We start from the raw sequence: 9269 nt of genomic DNA, 5'->3' as shown, positions 1-9269 counted from the left end.
CATCCGTCGTATTCATCCGCCCCGGTGTCAGTCTCTCCTTGGCTGGATGGAAGCTGTGAGTCCTGGAGCTGTGAGTACTCAGACTGAGAAGGGTCCGGGGAGGGTGGAAGATTCAGCACTTTTGAATCTTCCTCCTGGGTCTCTGACAGTGATGGCATGGCGGGAAGCCTGGCTGGAAGTCCGGAAATCTTATTCGAAAAAAAATAAGAACTCGGGCCGTAGTCTCACACCTCCGGGGGGTCTGGACCAGTAGACGGTATGCCTCTGCAGCCCCGTCAGAAGACTCTCGCTGTCGCTTTCGTGAGAGGATTCAGGGGTTGGCGAGGGTGAAGGCGGGTGGTACGGTCCCGGGAAGAATTTGTCGCTGTCCGGAGAGCCATGCTGCGGTGATGTTGGGTACGTCGTGACGGGTGTGTCAGAAATGATAGGTTCTTGCTTGCTTGTTTCGAACGCCATGTTGAAAAGGAGTGAATCACTATCCATGCTTGAGAAAAGGACCTTATATTATGAATGCGGCGACCGGGGGGGGTGGGGGCGGGATGAGGGTGGGAGGGACTTTTTTTGTGAGTGTCACGTTGTGGGATCATGTGGAGGTCACGGTAGGGTAATAATGTCAATGATAGGGTGTCACATGAGGGGTCACGTGGTGGGGTCATATGGAGGTCATGGTAGGGGTCATAATGTCAATGATAGGGTGTCACATGAGGGTCACGAGCAGGGCCACGTGACGATCATGTGAGTGGGGTCACCTAAAAGATCAATTAAAAAATAAGCCCCGCCCCTTTTTAATCGCCCCGCCCACTTTTAATCCATCAAAATCGGATTAAAAAGTGACATGTCATACACTATATAGTCTCTTATATGCATCACGCTGAGAAACACGCTAAAAAGGGAGGTGGTGCGTCTGGAGGGGGGGGGGGACACATTTTCTGGGCAGATCCTTCATGTGACCCAGAAGAAATATTTGCTTTCCAAGCCACCGGACCGCCTTGATAGCATCGAGGAGGTTTTCGAGGAGGCAGGGGCGGTCCTAGCGACCGAGGGGGCTTTCAGCCCAAATCAGTAAAAACAGATGGGGGGTGCTGGAATTGTGGGTCACCCGACCATTTGGTCCAGGGAATGTCCCAATCAGATACAAGCACCTCATCTGCGGGGACAAGGAAGAGGCCGCAGGGGCGGTTCTTCATATAAAATGTGACTAGGGGCGAGAGCAAATGGGGACCCAGAGCATTAAAAACAGTAGATGTGTATGGAGCATGGGAGCTATTAAATGCATTAAAAGAAAAACCATACATAGTACTTACAATTAATGGACAGCCAGTTACTCTTTTATGCGATTCATGAGCCTATAAAACATGTATAAAAGATAATCTAGGGGTAAAGGCATCAGAAATGTCAATTTTTGTAAAATCAGCAAACGGTCAAACATCCCAAGAATGGATGTCAAAAGCAATAGAAATAAAAGACCCTCAAACAGGAAAAAAGTTGCATGCTCCTGTAGTAATGTCATCAACTTGCCCCATTAATCTGTTAGGACACGATTTAATGGAAAAATTAGGTATTGCAGTTTTCCCAACGCAGGATGGAATGAAAGCTGTCCACGTGGAACATGTAATGTCGTTGCAACAAAATCCTCCTGTGTTTTATGCACTATGCTTACCGTCTCTGCTCCAAAAAAAAGAGAAAAGCAAACTTATGCAAAATGCTAGAAGCACATTGTCAAACCAGAGGATGAAACTCGGTTAGCTGATCTACATACCACTATGAATGTGTGCTTAACCCCAGATGAAAAGTTTGCAAAACAGTTTCTGAAACAGGAAACTACAAATGTACATAGATGGGAGATCATTTGCAGCAGTTACTGTTATGCTTTCTACACAGATGAAAAAATTGTATGGCTTACCATGGGAACATTTTTTGTCATTGTTTAAGACCAATGAAGCTGAGTGGAGAGATACAGGCCCGCGTTTAAAAGTTGCAGAAAGACCGTCTGATTTTCAGCTGTGTCCACACAAAACAGGCTGGCTTTATAGCCCTAGTACAGAACTATGGAAACAGCCTTACAAAGTTCTGTTTGATGCAGAGCCCCGTGTCCAAGATTTGGCATGAGACAAAATATTCCAACATTCTTTGCTATCAGAATCCAATGAAAATTATTTAAAAGGTGTTCCAAATGCTTTGTGGTCTACAGGGCCAACTGATGTAGGATTATTGACAACTGTAGAACTAGTTAAAATAGTTCCTAAATTAAAGTACTGGCTGCAGATAAAACAGTACGGGCTAAAATATGAAGAACAGGAGGGTATAATGACATTTATAAACATTTCATTGGATGCAGGAATAATTAGACCATGTCCAGATTCTCAGTTTTTACTTTCAAGGAAGAGAAAAAAATATATGTAGACACGCCTGCCACAGGGATTTGTAGACCGGTCTACAATTTTCACCCAACCCATTTTAACATGCTTGGAGAGCTTTTATCCAAAGCATGGAAGCCAAGTGTTAATGTACGTAGATGACCTTTTAGTTGCGTCTAAAACAGCCGAACAGTGTAGGGCAGATTCTTTGCAGCTGCTACATCATTTGGCTAAAACAGGAAACAAAGTTAGCAAAGATAAAATACAGTGGATGCAGAAATGAGTCTGTTACAGGCCATGTTATCTCATAAGAAGGTAAAAAGATACAGGAAGTGAAGAATTGCTGTAGTAAGTGAGCCTAAAAAACAAATGTCTTTTTTAGAATTGTGTAATTATTGAAGAGTTTGGATTTGACATTATGTAGAGAAAACTTAGCTTTCTTAAATCTTATTCATGACATGCCGATGGCCATGTCAGACACAATCCAGTGGACCTCAGAAGCAAAGCAGCAATTCACAGAGCTAAAAGCAAAGCTTATTTCAGCAACTGTCTTAGCTCTAGTTTTACGACTTCTGTGTTGTTTACAGCCCTGTGGTGATAAGCTCAAACCTTAAGCAACAGCGCTACCCCCATGTCTGCTAGCAGTTTGAGCAACTACCATGGCTGTAGGAAGTTCAGCTGGAGTGGTCTGGTTTCATTCAACCACTAGACCCCCATGTAGTAGATGTATTACAATTTGGTCTTTCTGATATTTACCTAGAGCAAAAAACAGAGCAAATCATTGATCTAGAAGTGTTGTTAATTAGACAAGCTGCAACTGTAGAAAAACAAATGTGGGTAAAAAAATGTAGCAACAATGAATCAGAAGGATTCTATAGTTTGTAACAAAGCAGTTCTCCCTAAAAGCTTAATCCAAGCAGCAACTATTTTAAGCCATGGGCAATTGCCATGTCTCAAAAACGGAGGCATAACTATAATACAGCAACATATGGATTTATTTCATAGGATTTAATTCATACACAAAAAATATTTTTTTTGTAAAGCATGTACGATTTGTGTTAAAAATTACCCTCAGGTTAATTTTAGATCAGAACAGTGAAGGTTTCCAGAACTAAAGGAACCTTTTGAAATGATGCATATGGATTTTATTGAACTGACAAAGTGGCCCTTACAAAATGGGTTGAAATAGTTCCAGCAAAGCACACACATGCACTGACACACAGATGTACTGACAGTAGCTAAAATATATATGCAAAGGTTTGGCATCCCACAGAAAATTTACAGTGAAAATGGTCCACATTTTCTGAATCAGGTGATTCAGCAAATTGGCAAGCAGGTTACAGATAACCTTAAAGGCATACTATGCAACATTTTTCAGTTAATTAATGTGTTCCATACCATTTTGGATGATTAAATGAGTCATTTCAGGTCGAACAAAGGTTTTCTCGGCCGCCCTGGGGGTCTGTGGGGGAAATACCGCACTTGCAATTGCAAGAGCTCTCGGCCCGCACACACAGAATTCTGGCTTTACGGCGAGAACTCCATGTGTTTTTGCCCTGCCATTCACTATATGCACGGGCGAAAGCAACAACAAAGAACCGCGTGTTAACGTCAAATAAACATGCAAGCATATCGAGTTTTATTATTATTATTATTATTATTATTATTATTTGTTTTTTGTTTTTATGTTGGCGAGACGCTACCGTGGCGGCGGCGGCTTGGCGGCGGCGGCTTGGTGGCGGCGGCGAGGCGGCGGCGGCGAGGCGGCGGCGGCGGCTTGGCGAGGCGGTGGCGGTAGCGTCTCGCCAACATAAAAAAAAAATAAAATAATAATAATAATAAAACTGGCGAGGCGGCTGCGGCTTGGCGAGGCGGTGGCGGTAGCGTCTCGCCAACATAAAAAAAAAAAAAAAATAATAATAATAATAATAAAACTGGCGAGGCGGCTGCGGCTTGGCGAAGCGGTGGCGGTAGCGTCTCACCAACATAAAAAAAATAAATAATAATAATAATAATAAAACTGGCGAGGCGGCTGCGGCTTGGCGAGGCGGCGGCCGCGGCTTGGCGAGGCGGCGGCCGCGGCTTGGCGAGGCGGCGGCCGCTGCAGCCGCCTCGCCAAGATAGCGCTGCGGGAAGCTTGATGTTCATACCTTCACTGTGTTAGTCATTGTTTGTACTGCCGTTTTTTCCACTTTTCGTTGCGTTCGCCTGTCTGCTAAGCTCAAAACAACCGCGCCTGGCTTGACGGATAAACCAGAACAGCTGAGCATCTTTACGACAGTGCACTTTTACTTTCGCCCTCTGGGGGGAGCCTCGCTGGAAAATCAACCCCGGTTGCATAGTATACCTTTAAAGAAACACACCGTGCCACAAAGTGCAGAACTTGTGAAAAGGACAAATGGGACATTTAAATCCAGACTTAAAAAGTGCATGGAAGAAACAAAGAGACCATGGCCAGAATGTCTGGACTTAGTAAAACTGTACATGAGAATAACTCCAACGAGCAGTGGTTTGACTCCATTTGAAATAATATATGGCAGACCATATAAATTACCGCTGTTCACAATACAGACACCACCTAAGGAGGAAGGAAAAACTCTAGCAGACTACATGAGAGAAATGATGCAGTCTAAATAAGTGTCCAATGCAAATTTACTGCCAGGAGAACCTTTGTCTCCACAGGATCCACAAACATTGAGACCAGGAGACTGGGTGTTCGTCAAAGTCATCAGGAGTAAAAACTGGACGAGCCCAAGTTGGGAAGGACCATTCCAAGAGCTCCTGACCATGCCAACAGCTGTAATGATCGCTGAAAGACCTTCCTGGGTTCAGCTCAGCCACTGTAAGTTACAGAGAGTGTTAAGTGCCTAAAGGTTGGAACAGTGGGGAAGTCCGACTTCAAAGGGGTTTGGTTTTTTAGGGCCACTCGTCTCAACGTCGGTGAAGAAATCAACTGATCCCTGTTCTTTAGAGTCCTGGGTAAAATTAACATCTCTGTTAACCTAGCAAAACATGGCTGCCATGAAGATTTGGCTGGGAAATCTCCCAGACCATCATCCAGACAACTTGTAGCAGATGTATGTGACGATGTTGGCTGAAGAGAAGAACATGAGTAACTGTATGCTCAGTGATGCCCAAATCCACCAGACAACCCACCCTGTATGCTAAGAGCATGCCGGCAGGAGACGGAACGTGTTTCCTGAGGACAGCCCTTGCACCTGTGTTTGTTTCTGACCACACTGTCATCATCTCAGCTCAAGCTGTGAAGGAAAATCATCCTTCTAATAGGAGGAGAAGATAACTCAGCTCCAGCACAGTGTTCCAACACCATGATCCCATGTGGAGTTCCAACGTTCCCTCTGAACATAAACACTGGAGTACAGTGAATAAAATAGGACTTTCACTTTCCCGTGGTTTGGAGTTGGTAAATCTATGCTGTTGATTGAGACACTGGACTACAGAATGAAGACCCTGGTGAACATGATGATGGACATTAATAAAGGACAAAACAAACAATTAAGTGAAATGTGTTTAATGGTACTGCAAAACAGAATGGTTTTGGACATGTAAACTGCTAGCCAAGGTGGCATATGTGTAATGATTGGAATTTCCTGCTGTATGTACATTTCTGACGCAAATGAAACTCATATTACTGAAGCTATGTCTGCTTTGAAGAATCTGCAACAAGCAATGTCCCAGGATGTTGTTCCTCTAAGTATGAACTTTCTCCCCTGGTTCTTTTCAGGATTGTGGTGGAACCTTTTACTGAAAATAATGACACCCATTATTGTTGTTCTTATTATTCTTTGTGTTTTTACTGCTTGTGTAATCCCACGCCTAAAGTCTATGATTGCTAAAACTATGGGAAATGTAATGTTTCAATATCAAATGCTTTCACAAATCCCTCTTGAAGAAATACAACCTATAGTTTAACTTTTCCCTTGTTAAATGCTTAACAAAATGACAGTCTCATTGAAAATGCAGAATGCAAGAAAAGTAGGGTGACCATATTTTCATTTGGGAAAACCAGGACACCTTGGAGCGGGGGGGGGGGGGATCTCTGTTCCCATGCATAGAGATGACTGTGGCATGCACTCACTTAACATAGGCCTACGTAATCCTACAATAACATGATATTTACAGTTGGTTTATTAAAAATGCTTTTCAGTAAAAGTCAACAGCAATAACTCCAATAACAAATGATAATTTTATTCAAAATGTATTTATTAAAAAATGCTTAACAATTCCTGTAATGAAGGAATAGCACAATAACGGCCTCCCATTTGTCTCGACCCGGTCTGAAAGCGGGGAAACTCTTTTATAAATCGTTGGTAAACATACATTTGCGCTTCGGCATGTTGTTGGCGTACTGACAGCCACGCTATCTATCTTCTGATTAAGAACAGGGCTGCCCGCACTGACGCGGCTCAGGGATTACGTCACACGCAGCGCTGTGCGCAGTGCCCTAGTGCCTGTCAATTTAATGGTCCAATGAAGGTAATTTAAAAAACAGGACATTTCCTCACTTTCTAAAAAAAACCGGGACGCCCGGGACAGGACGTGAAATACGGACATGTCCCGGGAAATACGGACGTTTGGTCACCCTAAGAAAAGAATACTTGAAGTAGGTTAAGTTAAGCTTTTAATAAAATGATTAAAAGGGGGGAAATGTTGGAAAAATGTGAATGTAATCATTTTATTTCTATCAAGTTACAGGTATTTGGTTTGTTTTAAGAGTTTGCTTTCAGGAAGGTTCTGTTGTATTTAACCTTAGACAGGGAGAACAAATGGTTCTCCCAGATAAGGCCGCAACAAAGCTTGCTCCCATGTTTGTTTTCCACCCCCATGCTGTAAATTCCTGAAACCTCCTGACCCATTCCTTCTGACCCAACCCTCCTGACCCCCTCTTTGATGTGTGATAATAAAGGCAGAAGGACAGATGACCCGGCGCAGACGTTCCTAAACCTTAAGGGAGTGTAGTTCTCCGTTTGGGTATCCTCTGTCCTTTTCTATAGAAATGTTTAAAACTTGTGTTGTGTGGTTTTCATTCTAGGATAAAAGGGGTTATCTTTAATAACCCTATCAGACACCCTAGGTCGCAGTTCAATGATCGACTTTGTTGTCGTTTCATCTGATCTGCGGCCGTATGTCTTGGACACTCGGGTGAAGAGAGGGGCGGAGCTCTCCACCGACCACTACCTGGTGGTGAGTTGGCTCCGATTGTGGGGGAGGAAGCCGGTCCAACCGGGTAGGCCCAAACGTACTGTGAGGGTTTGCTGGGAACATCTGGCAGAGTCCCCTGTGAGGCGGAGCTTTAACTCCCACCTCCGGGAGAACTTTAAACACGTCCCGAGGGAGGCGGGGGACATTGAGTCTGAATGGACCATGTTCTGCGCCTCTATTGTTGAGGCGGCTAGTCGGAGCTGTGGCCGCAAGGTTGTCGGTGCATGTCGCGGCGGCAACCCTCGAACCCGCTGGTGGACACCAGCGGTGAGGGAAGCCGTCAAGCTGAAGAAGGAGTCCTACCAGGCTTTTTTGGCCTGTGAGACTCCGGAAGCAGCTGATGTGTACCGGCAGTCAAAGCGGCAGGCGGCTCGGCTGGTCGCCGAGGCAAAAACTCGGGCGTGGGTAGAGTTCGGAGAGGCCATGGAGAAAGACTTCCGTATGGCTTCGAAGCGATTCTGGTCCACTATCTGGTGTCTCAGGAGGGGGAAGCAGTGCAGTACCAACACTGTTTACAGTGGGGGTGGTGTGCTGCTGACCTCGACTCGGGACGTCGTGTTTCGGTGGGCGGTATACTTCGAAGACCTCCTTAATCCCACCAACACGTCTTCTGTTGCGGAAGCAGAGCCTGAGGACTCTGGGTCGGGTTCTCCCATCTCTGGTGCTGAGGTTGCCGAGGTTATTAAAAAGCTCCTTGGTGGCAAGGCCCCGGGGGTGGATGAGATTCGCCCTGAGTACCTTAAGGCTCTGGATGTTGTGGGGCTGTGTTGGTTAACGCGGCTCTGCAACATTGCGTGGACATCGGGGGCAGTTCCTCTGGATTGGCAGACTGGGGTGGTGGTCCCCCTATTTAAAAAGGGGGACCGGAGAGTGTGTTCCAACTACAGAGGAATTACACACTTAAGCCTCCCTGGTAAGGTCTATTCAGGGGTTCTAGAAAGGAGGGTCCGTCGGATAGTCGAATCTCAGATTCAGGAAGAGCAGAGTGGTTTTTGTCCTGGCCGTGGAACACTGGACCAGCTCTATACCCTCAGCAGGATTCTGGAGGGGGCATGGGAGTTTGCCCAACTAGTCTACATGTGCTTTGTGGATCTGGAGAAGGCATTCGACCGTGTCCCCCGAGGGATCCTGTGGGGAGTACTCCGGGAGTATGGAGTACCGGGCCCTTTATTAAGGGCTGTCAGGTCTCTGCATGACTGGTGTCAGAGTCTGGTCCGCATTGCCGGCAGTAAGTCGAACTCGTTTCCGGTGAGAGTTGGACTCCGCCAAGGTTGCCCTTTGTCACTGATTCTGTTCATAACTTTCATGGACAGAATTTCTAGGCGCAGCCAAGGAGTTGAGGGGATCCGTTTTGGTGGCCTTAGGATTGTGTCTCTGCTATTCGCGGATGACGTGGTCCTATTGGCTTCATCAGGGCGTGATCTACAGCTCTCACTGGAGCGGTTCGCAGTCGAGTGCGAAGCGGCCGGGATCAAAATCAGTGCCTCCAAATCCGAGACCATGGTCTTGAACCGGAAAAGGGTAGAGTGCCTTCTCCGGGTTGGGGAGGATGTGCTGCCCCTAGTGGAGGAGTTCAAGTATCTTGGTGTCTTGTTCACGAATGAGGGGAAGATGGAGTGGGAGATCGACAGGCGGATTGGTGCAGCGTCTGCTGTGAAGCGAGCGCTGTACCGATCCGTTGTGGTGAAG

Source organism: Fundulus heteroclitus, unplaced genomic scaffold, assembly GCF_011125445.2.
Source record: "Fundulus heteroclitus isolate FHET01 unplaced genomic scaffold, MU-UCD_Fhet_4.1 scaffold_59, whole genome shotgun sequence".
NCBI classification, from domain to species: Eukaryota; Metazoa; Chordata; class Actinopteri; order Cyprinodontiformes; family Fundulidae; genus Fundulus; species Fundulus heteroclitus.
This window is presented reverse-complemented; position numbering follows the sequence as displayed.